This window comes from Dromaius novaehollandiae, chromosome 2 (genome assembly GCF_036370855.1).
Source record: "Dromaius novaehollandiae isolate bDroNov1 chromosome 2, bDroNov1.hap1, whole genome shotgun sequence".
Classification (NCBI taxonomy): domain Eukaryota; kingdom Metazoa; phylum Chordata; class Aves; order Casuariiformes; family Dromaiidae; genus Dromaius; species Dromaius novaehollandiae.
In genome coordinates, this window is record NC_088099.1 from 110,274,849 (window position 1) to 110,290,462 (window position 15,614).

The 15,614-nt window shown below is 34.5% G+C and overlaps 1 protein-coding gene across 1 annotated transcript in view; it reads right to left on the reverse strand.

The window, feature by feature from the left end:
- Nucleotides 1-12,937, reverse strand: part of CCDC102B (coiled-coil domain containing 102B) — a 186,268-nt gene extending 173,331 nt beyond the window's left edge. Inside the window, exons 1-2 of the mRNA XM_064507151.1 lie at nucleotides 12,868-12,937; nucleotides 10,821-10,950 (exon numbers count right to left, since the gene is read on the reverse strand). The gene's annotated coding sequence lies outside the window, so the exon portion shown is untranslated. The remainder of the gene's footprint in view (nucleotides 1-10,820; nucleotides 10,951-12,867) is intronic.
- Between the last annotated feature and the right edge of the window lie 2,677 nt (nucleotides 12,938-15,614).

The window sequence follows — 15,614 nt, forward strand, 5'->3', positions numbered from 1 at the left end:
CAATTTTGAATTCCAAAATATTTACTAAAATTATACTTTAAAATAATAGCTTCGAGAGTTGAGTAACTTGGCTTACTGAATTAGATTGTGACAAAGATTTACTATGGACTAGAATACATTTAAAAATTATTAATGAGGTTTATAATTTTAGCTCTATAATTGAGCGAGCAAGATACTTTTATTCTCTCTGTATTTTACTTTTAATTTATTAGGAAGGTAATTTCTACAGTGGCCTCAATTGATTACATATATGTTGATGGTGTTGCCCTCATGAAAGCTGTGCTCTTGTTCCTTTTTATCCTTATTGAAAAAAATATTCTATGTTAAAAATGTGCTTATACTTCTCATGACTAAAAAAAATTAAAAGAACTAAAGATTATACAGTTCAGTACCACAAACAATAGAAAAAGTAAAATTAGAAGCCAGACATTATACTGAAAGTATCTTAAATAGCTGCATATTCAGCTTTCAGTATGACTAACTTCTAGGAGAAAAAATAATAAAAAACAGAAAAATGTTTAGTTCTGTTATCCCATTCTAAATTAGATGAGTATCTATGTATTGTTGATTAAATAAATAGGAGTATGATGTAAAAAGATTTCTCCTAAAACAGCTTCTCAGTGTATAGTTAAGTACCGTTAATGACTTTATTTATAAAGCAAAAATGTGGTTTCCAACTAAACAAACAAAGCAGGAAACAGCCTAGAGAAACAGTACTGTATCCATTGTCTCTATTTTAATTGATTTCTCAACTTCTAGAATAGAGCATAAGCACATTGAACTTCTTGGTTCACCCATCGTGATCAACATTTCCCAGAGATACGTGGGGCTCGTTACTGATCGAAAGCTCAGACATCACATATTTTATCAACAAAGTGCTGCAGATGTCGCTGGATAACACACACTATGCTCACCCAAAGGTATTATTTTCTTTCTTCCACAAACTTCTAAATTAAACTTATTTTTGGTAAAAATAGAACGTTTCTAAACTGCTTTGTAGTGAATGGAGATATTGAAGAACAGTGAAGGATACTATTGAAGAATTAGTTCCCCTTTAATCTCCAAGTCAGGTCTGAAGCCAAGATGGGAAAAGTAAAATTTTATTTCATGTAATTGTTTTAATCAATTTTTAATTTGAAAAATCACAAACTGCATAGTGATAGATTAGACCTAGGTGCAAAACTAAGACACACTCAAGCTCTGATGATTTTGTAGAATCATCCCTCTAATTTTTTTTTACTAGAATTATTAAAATGTAAGTCAAAGAAATAGAGTGTTGCAGAACAGGTTGAATAAATGGAAGATCACTCCTGTAAGTTTGTAGCATAAAGTCTTAGAAAAACTCTGTCAGGTACTCTAACTGCACAATTCTTCTGTTCGGTAGCTAGTGTAACTTACTGAAGAAAAACTGTCATACCTTTGAAGTTGTATTTATATTGGTTAAAAACTATTGTTTAACTGATATACGAACATATACAATCTTAAACATTCATGAAACAGATGCAGTAACTTAATGACAAGAACAACAGGATCATGATTTCAGTCGCCACTTTGACAGAGATAAGTCAAATAGCAAATCATTTCTGCATGCCTGTGTTTCCCTGTCTGTAAAACGAGGATAATTCGCTGTTTGAAACAGTTAATGAAAGGCATTGTCTGAAGAATTAAGTGTTTTACTGCTAGTTGTGCATTTCTCTTCAAACAGAAGAACATTTCTAAAAGGTCAACACAAAAGCCCCTGAACCCATAACTGTGCTATTGGAAATACAGCTTCAAAATATCTTGGTGCTTCATTATGTGGAAACACATATGAGCTTTCTTTGGACAGGTAATCTGTTTCCACCCTGTTATACGCACAAAAAATGGTAGCTTTCACTGCTTAGGACCAAACCGTCTCTTTGTGCCTCTGCACACAATGCGGACAATCAAGTATTATCACTGAAGCACAGAAGAAATGGTACAGCCAAATTCTCACAAATTAAAGAATTAAAAAAAAAAAAAAAAAAAAAGCAATTAGAGCCCATGATTCACTGAAGGCTTTCAGATCCTTTTATTTCATCCTTGGGATTTCTCTCAGATAATTTAGCTTAGAAGACTCATCACTTACTAAAAACAAAAGAGGTTTAACAAAGTGCAATTTTTTTGAAGTCTTTGGGATCTATTTTTGGTTTAGTGAGCAAGGTACAGTAGGGGACCACTTAATTTAATAAATACCTTATAATTTAACATTACATTTCACAGAAGAGAGAACAGGAGTATACAGAATATGTGAAGTATCATTCATTAATTCTTCCAATTTTATTAATTGAATTGTAACCCCAAAGGAAATGAATCACACCACCATTTTTATTTTACAGAATTTACATTTCATTTTACACTGAAATGTCCACAGGTTTTTCAGATATAGTCCTGGCTTCACTGAAGTAAAAGACTGTTTTACCATTGACCTTAATGGAAGTAAGGCTTTTCTGCTTTGCGCAATTGCTGTACATTCATGACCAATGTAACCCAGCGCAAATCCACACTGCTACTGAAAAGACAGCCCCTCCTTTCCTACACATGCATCTACATGTTCTTCACTAGTTAGTTTTTCCTCTTAGTATTAACTAATGAGGTAACTAGATTCAACAGATGCAACTTTATTTATTATATTTTATGACCCTTGAAGTCCTAAACCTTTAAAGAATTTCACATATTTGGAACATGAATGAGAGTGGAATAAACAGATTCAGCAGCATATATGTTTAGATGCTTTGCATTTTTTGTTCTACACTATGAACAATATCAGTGCTAGTCATGGGAATTCAAGTAATTTATGCAACGTAATTATTGTTGAACACAACATTGCACCGGCTTAATATGGGAACAAACAACTCCTAATGATCATTTATTTGCACAAGATAGATCTGACCATGCTTTCTGTTAACAAGTTGAGAAAATTGTTATTTTAGAATAGAAATGAAGAGATGATTTCAAGACTTCTGAAATGCACAGCCAAAGAGCATTTGTTTGCTTTTTCCACAGTTATAAAACATCACAATATCAAACCATATGGTATTTTTTTAAACTGTTCATGTTGTCGCCAAACATCATATTCCCTACATGTGTCATAACTAAAAATCAGCCAAAAAAGTCTCGAAAAAAAGAGATTATTTATTTCTGTCACAAGTTATCTGATCGTCTTTTTTCTGTTTACACTTCTTTAGCCATGTTCCTTTTAATGTCAAAATATCAATACAAATCTTATTTATATTAAAAATATCATTATGTTTACTTCTCATGTCTGTCAACTAAAAACACTTCTACAGTGAAAAACATAAAAATAAAGTTTTATATCTAACTTCAGATAGAGAAATGTCTTTTTTTTTTTTGGTCCAATTACAAAGTCTTTAAAGTGGTTGAAAGAAACAGGTTTTCTTTTTTTTTTTTTCCCAATCTGTAAAGGTTTCTTAAGTATGTCTTAGGATCTAATGAAACCATGTGGCCACCAATAACTCCTACTACGAAGGTGGCAGTGAAGCCCAGGCATGGTGTAGGCTGTGACTTGTTAACCACAGCTGTTGCACAGAGAACTGGCTTCATCTCAACACAAACGGGGCCAGAGGGTGACCTCTGTTTTAGAGAAGCAGCCATAGACCAGGTGTGAATGTTTCTCCCTGAGCTGATCCAAAGAGTGTGAATGTCTCCCCCAGTTAGCCAGACCAGCATGGGGGAAGTGTATATCTGGCTCAGTCCAACACAGAGTATAAAACCTCAACAACTAACAAAGGAAATTCAAAGAAAGCAACGGGCTTGAGCTGGCTCGAGCCCACGTATTCCTTCCTGGCGAAGCAGGATGCCCAGCATCGTGATGGTGAGCATATTATAGAGACCAGTAATGGCAGTTACATTGGTATTGTGATTGGACTCTATAAGTGTACACTTGAATTGTGATTTCAGTGGATCACTCTGCTAAATCAAAAATCCCATGTAACATCAAATATCTTCAAAGTAAACTTTCATATTAAACATTGCACTCTCCATGTGTGTGGAATATCTAAAAGAACCCGGTCAGAGAGTACTGGACTCTGACAAACCACAAATACAATTCATTAATGTCCTGACACACAAAATAAAAATCATGCAACCTCATCTTCCTTCTGTAACCTAGCCACAACCTGAACTTTTGGAATGTAAGAAGCATTGTCAAGCCTAAAGCTTAAGTTCAAAGTTCCTTTCAAAACGGATCAGGCTTCAAGTTCAAACTTTTTATCAAACAAACAAAAAAGAAAAAATTGAAGGGAAATAAACCTGAAACAATTAGACTGGCTGGGGAGAAAGGGTAAAGACAGTGATGTCTTATGCATTTTCTATGTATCTGGCCAAATAAAAAGTTTAGGGAAAGCTGAATATCATTATTTTCCTCATTATTTTGTGAATAGTATAAAGGCCTTCACATACGCATGCGCGTGCATGCACACACGCACACACACTTCTGAGTTGATCATTACTCGATTATAGGAGGGAATAATATGATGGAGAGAGAGGAGACAAAGAAAAGACCCAAGCTGCAGTTTGGCATTTTGTTGAAAAATTGAGAAGTAAAGTTTGTCAGGAAGTTCAATAAGCCTAAAAGTTCAAATACAGAAAGTAACTTCAGGAAAATGGGAGTTCTGTGGGCTTAATTGCATTTTGCTAGGATGTAAAGTGCTGTGGGAGACCACGTGTTTCTGAAGTACCTCAGTAAGTACACTATTACTTTAGCAGTATAGCTAAATTCCCAGGAGAAAAGGTAAAGGATGAGCACATTAAAGATAGTGATTGAAATTTAATAAGCCGCAGAGGGATTAGAACATGAAAGAAGATCTGTTTTGCAGTGGAATTTACTCTGGAACAGATTATAGCTTTCTGATTTAGTCAGAACTTAAAGGAAAATAAAGCAATGACCACAGCGCTGAAAGAAGCATTTTATATTCTGGAACTATATCAAGCATAGGCTGCCTGCTATTCCAGTATTCACGATAAGAAACAACAATTCTCTAACTCACATTTTACCTTCTGTTACTTAATTCATCTACCATGTTGTGACATTAAGATGAGCAAAAGGTCTCAAACATGCTTTAATTTTATTCTCTGGGAATGTTGCAGTTTGTATTCCAAATCAAAATAAAAACATTGCCACAGTTATTCCACTTTCCCTACAATGGAAACTCAGTTTTTTGACCAGGCCTATTGCTGAGCCACACAGAAGTGAGGAAATTTTCCCAACTGCAGGCATTATCAAATAAAACCTAATGCAACTGTAAACCAACCTGAATGCAAAACTGCTTTGTAACTTAACTTTTGACAGTCACTAAGGGGGTACATGCAGTACTGAAGAAAAACAAAAACACTAGGCATGACAAAAAATTGTTTGTTGTTTAAACATTTGGAAAGCATTAAGAATATAACAGAAATCAGTACAATCAATTCCTCAAGCATAATCTCAATAAATTAAATATTTTGTATTTTTACTGACTTCCAAAATTACTGAAATAACATTTGAAAGACACAAAAAGACAATAAAAGACTTAAGAAAAAAGATATCCACCAAATTAAACTGTTTTTCAGGAGCAATCAAATTCCATGTTAAAGTTCATAGGTCCCCAAGAGAGAAATTGCTTAGACAAAAAAAATGAATTGTGAATTGTAAATGGACTCTGCTCTGCTCCCAAAGCCATTTAATAGCAGGTTATAGAAGAGTTTTCAGAGGAAAATTAGAATATAGGCTTTGTGGAAATCAAGGAATTCATTATGATTACAATAGGTTCTTGTGAGTTCTCTTAATGAAATCAATTTGAAAGTGGCAAAAGACAGATGCAAAAGTACAATATACACCAGAAAACCATTCAGGAAGTCTACAACATTTCCTATGAAAACTGTCAACGAGAGATTTTATCGAAGCTAAAAAAAAAAAAAAAAAAAAAAAAAGAAAAAAGAAAGAAAGAAAGAAAGAAAAAGTGGTGGCAAAGCACCTACCATGTGAGACCAGTTTGAGACTACCAAGGAAAGAGATAAAGAAAAGATGGCGAGAACAGTCATTGAAATGTACAGCTCAATGAAATTTCAAGAAATTATTTACTGATTTCCCTTCTCCAGAGGAGGAATCCTAGTTACTGTTAATAGTAGCTTGCTTCTCCTAAGGATTTGCTCATTTTGCATGAAAGATACATAGGGAAGAATTACATTTTTATATATACATATATATCCAAACACACTTTTCTCCCTAGGATTATGTATCCTTATGTTGAAAATGAGACATAGTTTCATATGGAAATCTAACCAGACTATTTGCTAAAATTTGTAACTTAGAACAGAATTTAGAACAGCCAGGCTAGGAAAATCGAGTTTGAGGACAATATACAAGATGCACAGTTTTTAATCAACTATTTTGCTGGGGTTAAGTATGATAACAACATAAGCCACACTTTTCTTACCAATCTTCACTGCTAATAACTTAGTTAAGCTGATTACTCTTATGAACACCAGCTACAGTGAACACATGTCAAAAAGCATACTACAACATATGTTCAAATTACTTCAGTGCACATATTTAAATTGGTCATTACTCTAGTTGAGTTAAAGATCAAGAAGTCCTTTAGGTGGTGAAGAGCTACATATCACTAATGTCTCATCAAGAAACTAAGAGTACAATTGCAATCACTTTGACGATAGGCAAATGAAAATATGGAGCCCATCATATTATATTCCATATTGTACTACATCGATTAACTGAGAAATTAAAGATTACATGCCTGTAACAGTTTAAGATGTTTGTGTGCAATAATTAAAAAGAATTATTCCTTTCCATTTCAGAAAATGTTATCCAAGGGAAAAGAAGGGTACTGTTATAGTGCTGTTTTCTTCCCTTCCTTTCTGTCCTTCCTCTCATCCCCCCCAAAACCCAACGTCATTATGCTAACAAGCCTCCTTTGAAAACAAAAGGTCTGTTAGCAAAGATAGCTGAATTTTTTTCAGTAACATGGAACTTCGGTAATCTACCATCAAAAACCGTCATTCCCTGAATGATGCTTGGTATGATTGTTTGGAAAGACAGGCTATGAATAATAGTGAGTATTGCTTTCAATTCATACTATATTCATACTATACTTAAGGAAACTATTTCTTCTTTAAACTAAGGTGCCTTCATACAAATAAATTCATATCAGTTAAAGGCTTAGTAAAATTAGGCATCTCCTGATTTGTAGGGGCAGACAGTGAGGGATTGGACAAGATAGAGTTAAGGAGCCGAAAGCACCGATCCGGACTACAGCTTATATAAAGGGCTTGCTTGCTTGAATAAAGTTGATTCTGATCCAGGACATCGGAGTCCGTGAATCAGACCGCCACACTGATTAGTGTAGAGAGATTTGTCAGAACGATAGCAATCTATTTCCAAGCTTGAAAGAGGTAATTATACTTGTGCAGAATAGAGTTTGAATTAATATTCAATATTCAGTTAATATCAGTTTAGTATTTTAGAACACTATCTTTTTTAATGCTTATGGCTAAAGATGTAAACTAACACCTACTGTGATTTATGAAAACACCTAGGCATCTTGCTCTTAAGACAATGACACTCACTTTTAATCAAGTTCAAAGGTTTCTAAATTTTTTTCAGCAGCTCCACAGCTGAGGTAAGTAATAATCAAGTGCTAGTTAGTTAAAATCCTCACAGAATGTGACAAACTTGTTTTACCCTATACTGAAACAGACAGCAGTGCTAAAGGAGTCATAGCCCCTTTTCTGTGACCAGAAGGCTAAGCAGGTAGCTTCTGAAACTGCTCAGCTTGAGCTGCAACAGGATGTTGGTCAACAACACTCAATCTCAGAGGACTCCATGCAATCATGGCTGCCAGAGTGTTGTTGCACCATACACAGCTCAGCCAATACACACATGCACTGTCATGGTTTTACAGGCCGATAGGCCTTTGACACAACACAGAAGAACATCTTCTGTGGATTTTCCTAGAACTTCCTAGAAAGAAGGAAGACTCTAGGAACGTACAGGAGAAATATCCAAGACATGCATCGTCCACAAGGCCAGATCTGCCTTTGGGCACATCGTTCGTAATCTGTTTTAGAAGTCTTTTTAAATTCACAATCACTAAAGCCAGTCATGAGTAAAAAGCAAGGAACAAAGTAAAGCTAAAAGCTTTTTGTTCAGCCATTCACTTCCAGCCAGCAAAATTGTTAGTGAATTTAAAAATAATCAAATAATCTCTAAATAAGCTTGAGGGAAACTATTCAGACTAAAGGTATTGTATCATGTTGGATTCTCAATCAGTGAGTTCCTTTCCCAGCTGTTACTACCATTAGCATTCTACTATAGGTTTTATTTATTTTTTATTTTATTTTATTTTTTTTAACTCACTGATCTTGTGAGAGCCTCTGCAAGTTCTTATTGGGTACAGCTACAGTTTAAGATGCTCAGCTACTCCCAGATGGTGCTCAGCACTTCAAATAAGATCAGGTTTTGTTCGCATTTTTAGGAAAGTAGACTGAGCTATAGTTCAGGTCACCCAGCTCCTTTCAATTGCAAAAGGATGTTGAAAAAGACAATTGAAGACAACAAACTATTATACTGAACAGCACTTTACTCAATCAGAATTAAAGTCAAAAAAAAGTGTTAAAACATGTCCATTAGACCTCTGCATTAGGGGTCACCTAAATGTATAAAGTTTTGTCATTTAAACAAAAAGCATCACTGAATTTATTTTCTGGACTTTATGGCACATTTCTACACTTTTTGTAAGTTACTCAGCTGAAGTGACTTTAAACTGGGATACTTTTGTTTACTTTTTTTTTCTTGTACACTGAATGTTGAGGTGAGTTTCTGTGTTTTCAATCTGTGAGGATGTAAAGGGCGCCCACTAAATGCACTAAAAAAAAGTTTTGAATCTCTGCTCAGATTGAGAAAATCTTCAGAGGTTTAAAATCTTGATAATGTGATGAAGAAAAAACAGTCAAAATAATTTATGATCTTTTCCTTTCAAAACATGACCTACTTTCAAAAGCAACTCCATAACACTGGGTGCAGGGAAAATTAATCACAGATAATCAGATATATTGTTTCAGTGAAAGACATAAAATATTCAGGAACATTCCTACTTGTCTACATATGTGGGTGGGGAAATCATTTGTTTCCAGAATGACTTTGAGTGGTGTTTTGAAGAAAAATTGTATCTTGTCCTAATAAATGTTAGAATGTTTTATTTTCTCTGTGTTAGAGCCTATCCCTTTGGCATGTATTCCTACTCTGATATAGTTGTATCAGAATTAACAGACTTCTGTTGTACAGAGATGCAATTGGTTGTATCAGAATAGCTGTAGAAGCCAGATCTTCTACAATTCTTTAGAGAACTTTTGTTAAGGAGAGATTACTTCTTGGACATTTATATGCAACTATTTTTAATTAACTACATTTAAATCTTATGTCTTTCAGTTGTTCAAGGTTTTCTTTGTGATGCTACAGCTCCAAGACAGCATCCTATGATGATTCCATCTCCACTAAGTCTTCTTTAAGGGAAACGTACTTCAGATATGATTTATACTGTCACTTCAGCAGACCTTTGGGACTACTTCATCCCTGGTATTCCTCCAGCAATGTGATTGGTATTAAATAAGAATGGGTTTGGCATAAGATCTTTCTCATTTAACCCAGAGTAAATCAGATGTAGATTACTCAAGTCAGTGTGAGCAGAGAGTCAGGTTGTTTAAGGAGAGTCATTTTTACAATAAATCAGCCAAGGAAAGATTACTATATTGATCAGAAAGGAAACAGGAGCAAAAGCGTACTGTGCTAAGAGATCTGCATCTCCAAACTGCTGTGATTTGTCTTAACAGGAAACGTAACAAGAATGGACTATTAATAACAAGAAAAGTGTTCTCTAGGAGCCAATTCACCTATTATGTTTGTTATATAGAAGCTTACGTACAAACATAACTGTAACTGCAATAAGGATCTCTGTTTTGGCAATGCAGAAAAGTCTGTGGCGTTAAAGCAACGCTTGTAAATGAGATAAATGATCAGATTTCAAGTGTCATTGCAACTCAACAAGCTCAGTAGAGTAGAAGTTTCAGGAAGGAGAAAAAAAGTGAAGCATAAGAACAAGGAACTTAAAGAATTAATAGTCAATCATTAAAGGGGATGGAATTTGAGAATCTATAGAAATAGGGGTTATGAAACAATTCCTCCTAGGAAAACAAGACACACAGACTTCCATAACTCTCTAAAATCTTCTAAATTGAAGGTCTTTGATTTTGATGTTAGTCAAGAGTTTGTTGTTGTTCTCTTTTCGCCATTTTACTACAACATAGTTTGATATAAATGCAAATAGAGTACTTATCTCTGTTTCCATGGAACTTCTCTTAAAAAAAAAAATCGTTTCCAAACGAAGTTTGCTTGGATATCCCCATCACAGAAAGAAAACTGCCTTTAGACCCACTGGCAACTATTTATGAGTTGGATCACATTTATGGAGTTCACACTACTCCACAACCAGACCCACAGCCTTTTCAATTACAGAAGTGATGATAATGACATTAGTAACAGCAGCTTTCACATCTATATAGAAGCCATTTGCAGGCATAGGAGGAAATGCTTCCTACCTCCTCTAGAGAGCCAAATTTTATGTTCCACTCCATGTACCCTGCATTGCACATACTACAGGGATTCTTGCAACAGAAAAGTTTATGCCTGGGTGACTTTTTTTTTCCCCTTTTATACCCAATGCTGATAAAAGCTTTATTGGCAGATAGTAGAGCATGTCTACTAAGTAACCTGAAAGGCTTGTACTCACCACAGTGTTCCGTATTCCTTTTGTTGATTCTGGAGTCTTCAAGGGTTTCTTTGCATTTGTTGAAGTGGATGAATTCAAACCCAACAATGAAGAGTTGCACCATATACTTCAGAGTACAAGCTGTATATACCTGCTTACAGAGAAGATTAGCGTAGCTTGAAGGTTAGTGTTAGGCTTTTTCCTTGGAACTCTGCTAATATTTTATTCAGATGTACCACTGTAGTTATTTCTTCATTTATTAGAAATTGACATATTATATGTATCTGATTTAGAAAAAGGCGAACAGGTGGAAAGCAGTATTTAAATACCCTAGAAGTTTTTTCTCCAATGGAAAATTGCATTAATTCTCCATAAATCTGTCAATTATACTTTGAATTAAAAAAAAAAGTAGACTAGAATTTGTTTAGAAAAAATGTTAGTAGAAAAGTTTTTTTATTGTGATCATCTTATAAAAAGGTGATTCAGAACATGAAACAATTTTTCTGTTGATTAAATACTGCAGATACTAGTGGAATAATAGTAATTAATATGGAACTATCAATTCAATCAGGATAATAATTTTTAAACTTCTCAATCCACAGTTCATTCAACTAATAGAATAATAAGTTAGTATTGTTTAAATAACACCAAGATCTAGCCCCGTTGGTGCTGACATCAATGACAGTGCTTTAAGCATGTTAATTACCTGCTGCTCTAAGGCTTTCATTTCCTGATAAATTCCTTTCTCAGATCTACCTAAAGTTAAAAGGTAATATAATACTTCGTATTTAAGGAGAAAGAGTAGTCTGAATTCAAAGCAGGCTACACACACATATACAAACATGAAAGATCTGTTCTTTCACTTCTTTCATTCACTCAATTTTTTATAGAATTCACTGGGACATTTCATGATATAAAGTTGTATGACTAGTTCCATTAATAACACCTAATATCTCAAGGAAAGCCTTTTATCTTCAGTATACTATGCAAATGATTGCATTAAAAGACTTGAAAATGTAAATATTCTAACATAAATAATTTAGAATGAAAACTTAGATTATAGCAACAGTATTATTTATATCAGAGTCTGCTTCACATAGTGGTAATAATAACTGAGAACTAAGACAGATAAAATACACATAACTGGATATTCAGTGGAAGGCCTGTTAGTACTCTCTGGTATACACATTTATTAAACTAATCAGCACTACTTTTGGAACTTGGCCCTTGGATCTCACTGTGATGGATCAGCTGTACACTATCATACCATCTGGGACATTAGATACTTAGTTTATCATTATTTGAAAGACTTTGTCCAGCATCAACAAATCATAGCATCAACAAATCATAGCATCAACAAATCATATTTTATTCCATTAGAATAATGTCATATAGCTAAGAACACATCTTTGCTTCTTTCTTATCCTATCAGATATTTTCTGAAGAAAATTAGGATCATAAGCCTCATTAGTGGAATTTCTGAAAATAGAAATGTTGAGAAAACACTGCTTCCTAATAACAAAATGCAATATGAACTGCAGCAAACTCGTAACAGTATTCTTACAACACATCTTTATAATACCAAATGATTTGAAATTATCAAAGCTTTACCATCCTATCCTATTACAGATTAACTCCACACTGTGATTTGAAAATGTTATCAATATGAAAACAGTATAAACAGTATAATGAACATTCCACATTTGTATTAACTTCTAAATCAAAAATAAGAAATAAGCATTTAAAGAAATCTGACACTGAAATGTTTAAAAGCTTATCTGGTCATGGAAATAAGTATCCTTATATGTCTGAAAAACAAACAATGTTTAACAGGATGTTAGCATAAGCATTACACAGTGGTAGTGAAAAGGATAGAAGAGAAAAATCTAGCTAAATCTTACTTAGCCACATACTTAAAATACTATTTGTTTTCTGACCTTCAATACTTTTCCTAGGTATTTCAAATTGTTTCTTTCCCCCTATCATCAGCATGATGGCAACCCACACTCTGTCCCAGAAGAAAAATAGAAAACTTAAATAGTAAACCTACAAGCTTAAGACCCCTTACCCTCTGGGCTCGCTGGGCTGCTCTTGCTTCTCAGTGTTGTAGACACATGTATAAACAGCAGAATTTCCTGCATCCTTTTCTCATCTGCACAGTACTGGGACTTGGCCAACAGGATTATTTACAGCATTAAGGCCCCTCCATAGTAACTTGAAAAAGATTCCCATTGGCCAGGCTTTATCAAAACCAAAACCACAATATTTTTCCTTTATGTCCAAGTCACTTATCCCAAATAAAAGATTTTGCCTTATTGTTCTTCATTAAGTATTGCTTTTTTTGGTTTTTACTTCTCCTTCCCTATGTAAACTGAAAATTATGGTCCTAATTCCCCAAATATTATGTACAAGCTTAAACTAATTATTCTAATAAGAACAGTGAGGCATGACATGAGTACAAGTCTTTTCCAAGTTGGATGGACATATATGCCACTACTTTCATTTATGTATATCTCCTCAGTTTTAAATATGCTGTAATAAGATCATTTTTCTTTCCGTGTCACTATGTGTCATCTAACTACTACATGCCTTTTCATAATTAACTAATTAGCCAGAGGCTTTTGAATATTATTATAAAATAATTATAAAATTTTAGATTACCAGCAATATGATAAGAACATGGTAAGGAAAGATAAAAAAACAAAACAAAACAAAAAAACCCCCAAAGACTTAAAAAAGCTCATTTCTGAAAAATTAAATATCTTTTCATTAAAAACTAAGGCAACAGCATTAAAATAAAAGGTAAGAATTGTTTCTACAAAGAATGCAGACACAAACATTTTTGTAACTGGCATGTGACAAAGAATGACACCACTGTCCTGGGAATGATATTACATTTGGTGAGGCCAAAAAAGTCACAGCTGATTTGCCATAGTATCAAAAAGCAAATTACTAAAAAAAAAAAAAAAAAATTTACAGATTCCTGATAATTCCTATGTCATGGTCTCAGACTGAAAAGCCAGGGTTCCTTACTAATGGTTTTAAAGAACATGCCTCCACTTTTCTACTAACATCCCACCACCTTTTAACAGCAGTATAGCAGGTCGTCCTTTCATTACGGATAGTAGCTTGGCTGCAGGACATTTAAATTGGGGGTCTGATTTTTTTGGTTTTCTTTTTTGTTTGTTTTTAATAAAAGAACAAGCAAACTCTACCACATTCAATCATACGGGTATTATGTGACTTCAATGACTCGCAAAATCTATTGTACTAACTGGAGACAAAGACTGTTCAATAAAAAAAAGTGGACAAACTAGACACTTCTATGAAAAATACATGCAAAGAAAAAATCCAAACAAAAAAATAATAAGGCAACCGCTACCTTATACATCTTCCCTGCTTCCTCTAGCAACTACAAATATCTCACCCCCACTAGAATACTCTTTGGATACATTCCATTATCCCAAATGTAGGAAAACAATTAACATTTTTGAAATCAAGTTACTTACAGGTCATAAAGTACATTACATGTTATTCCTTTGTAGCTAATCACATTTCCACCTGTCCATGCGATACAGACTTAACTTTCCACCATTCTTCATTTACTGCAATCTCCAGGAAGCCTGGTTCCACGGCCCATACCCAGACAAATTCTCATCAGTTTGTAAAGAAAGTAGCATATTCATTTTATCTTACAGGAAATGGCAACTTTGAGCCTAAAAATATCTTCACAAGAGAAGATTTCTAACAGAGATTTTATCATTTAAAAATCCTGAAAAGCTTCAATATGCCACAGTGAAGGAAGGAGCACTGCTGAAAGCACTGCTTAGCCTATATTGAATTCCTCACCACAGATGTCTAACTCCAGAAGTCTCCTTTTCAGAAGTCTCCTTTTCAGTTCTTTTCACCAAGCTGTCTATAAAAGGAACAAGTAAACACTCCCTCTCCCCACACAGCACTGTCATTAACCTTACTTTTCGGGTAGGAAAAACTTACTTTTCAAGGAAAAAAGCACAGAAGAGTTATGCATAGGGGACCAACCATAACGCTAGAATGAAAACTTAGGTTTCATTCTTTATGCTTTGCAGTACTCACCAATCTTTGGAGGAATCTTGATTTTATCCCAGTGTAAAATATACACTCAAATTTTTATCAACTTTGACAAGAGAATCAGATAGTACAGACATTTGTATTTTAAAATAAGCCTGTGGATTGTGATATCTCATGACAAACTCAGCACCACTAAAGAAAGGTAGTAAGGTACACGAAACACATATGGTGCTAAATTTGATAAGCAATTTAAAGTGTTTATTAAGAAATAGGTAGTCTGGTCATGTATTTCCAAGTTTGCACACGAAAATATATACATTTATACACTCCCTGTTCAGGCTGATTTGGCCTTTTGGCCTTGGTTCAAGGCCTATCACCAGCGACAACAGAGCAGGTGCTGCCAACATGCAAGCTCGTTACCACAGGAACTTCACATAGGGAGATGAGCTGTCTTCTAGAAAACCCAGATATATAAACAATTCTTAGGAAGTTGAGATAGTCATTCGCTCAGCAAGGGAATGAGACCTTAGTCATTTCTGGTCGACTATTCATACCGAGAAAATGCAATAATAAATACTGTAGGCAACATCAATAATTGGGAACACATGTTTTGGTACACAGCATTAATCGTCAGCCGGACTGCTGCTTCCCTGACTAGCGTGGGACGCACTCCCTTAGAGTACATCCGAACTTTGGAAGCGTGTCAGACTTGCTTCTTTGAGAGCCACAGAGGAGCATTAACAGAACGTGAAAGCAAATTTTCAA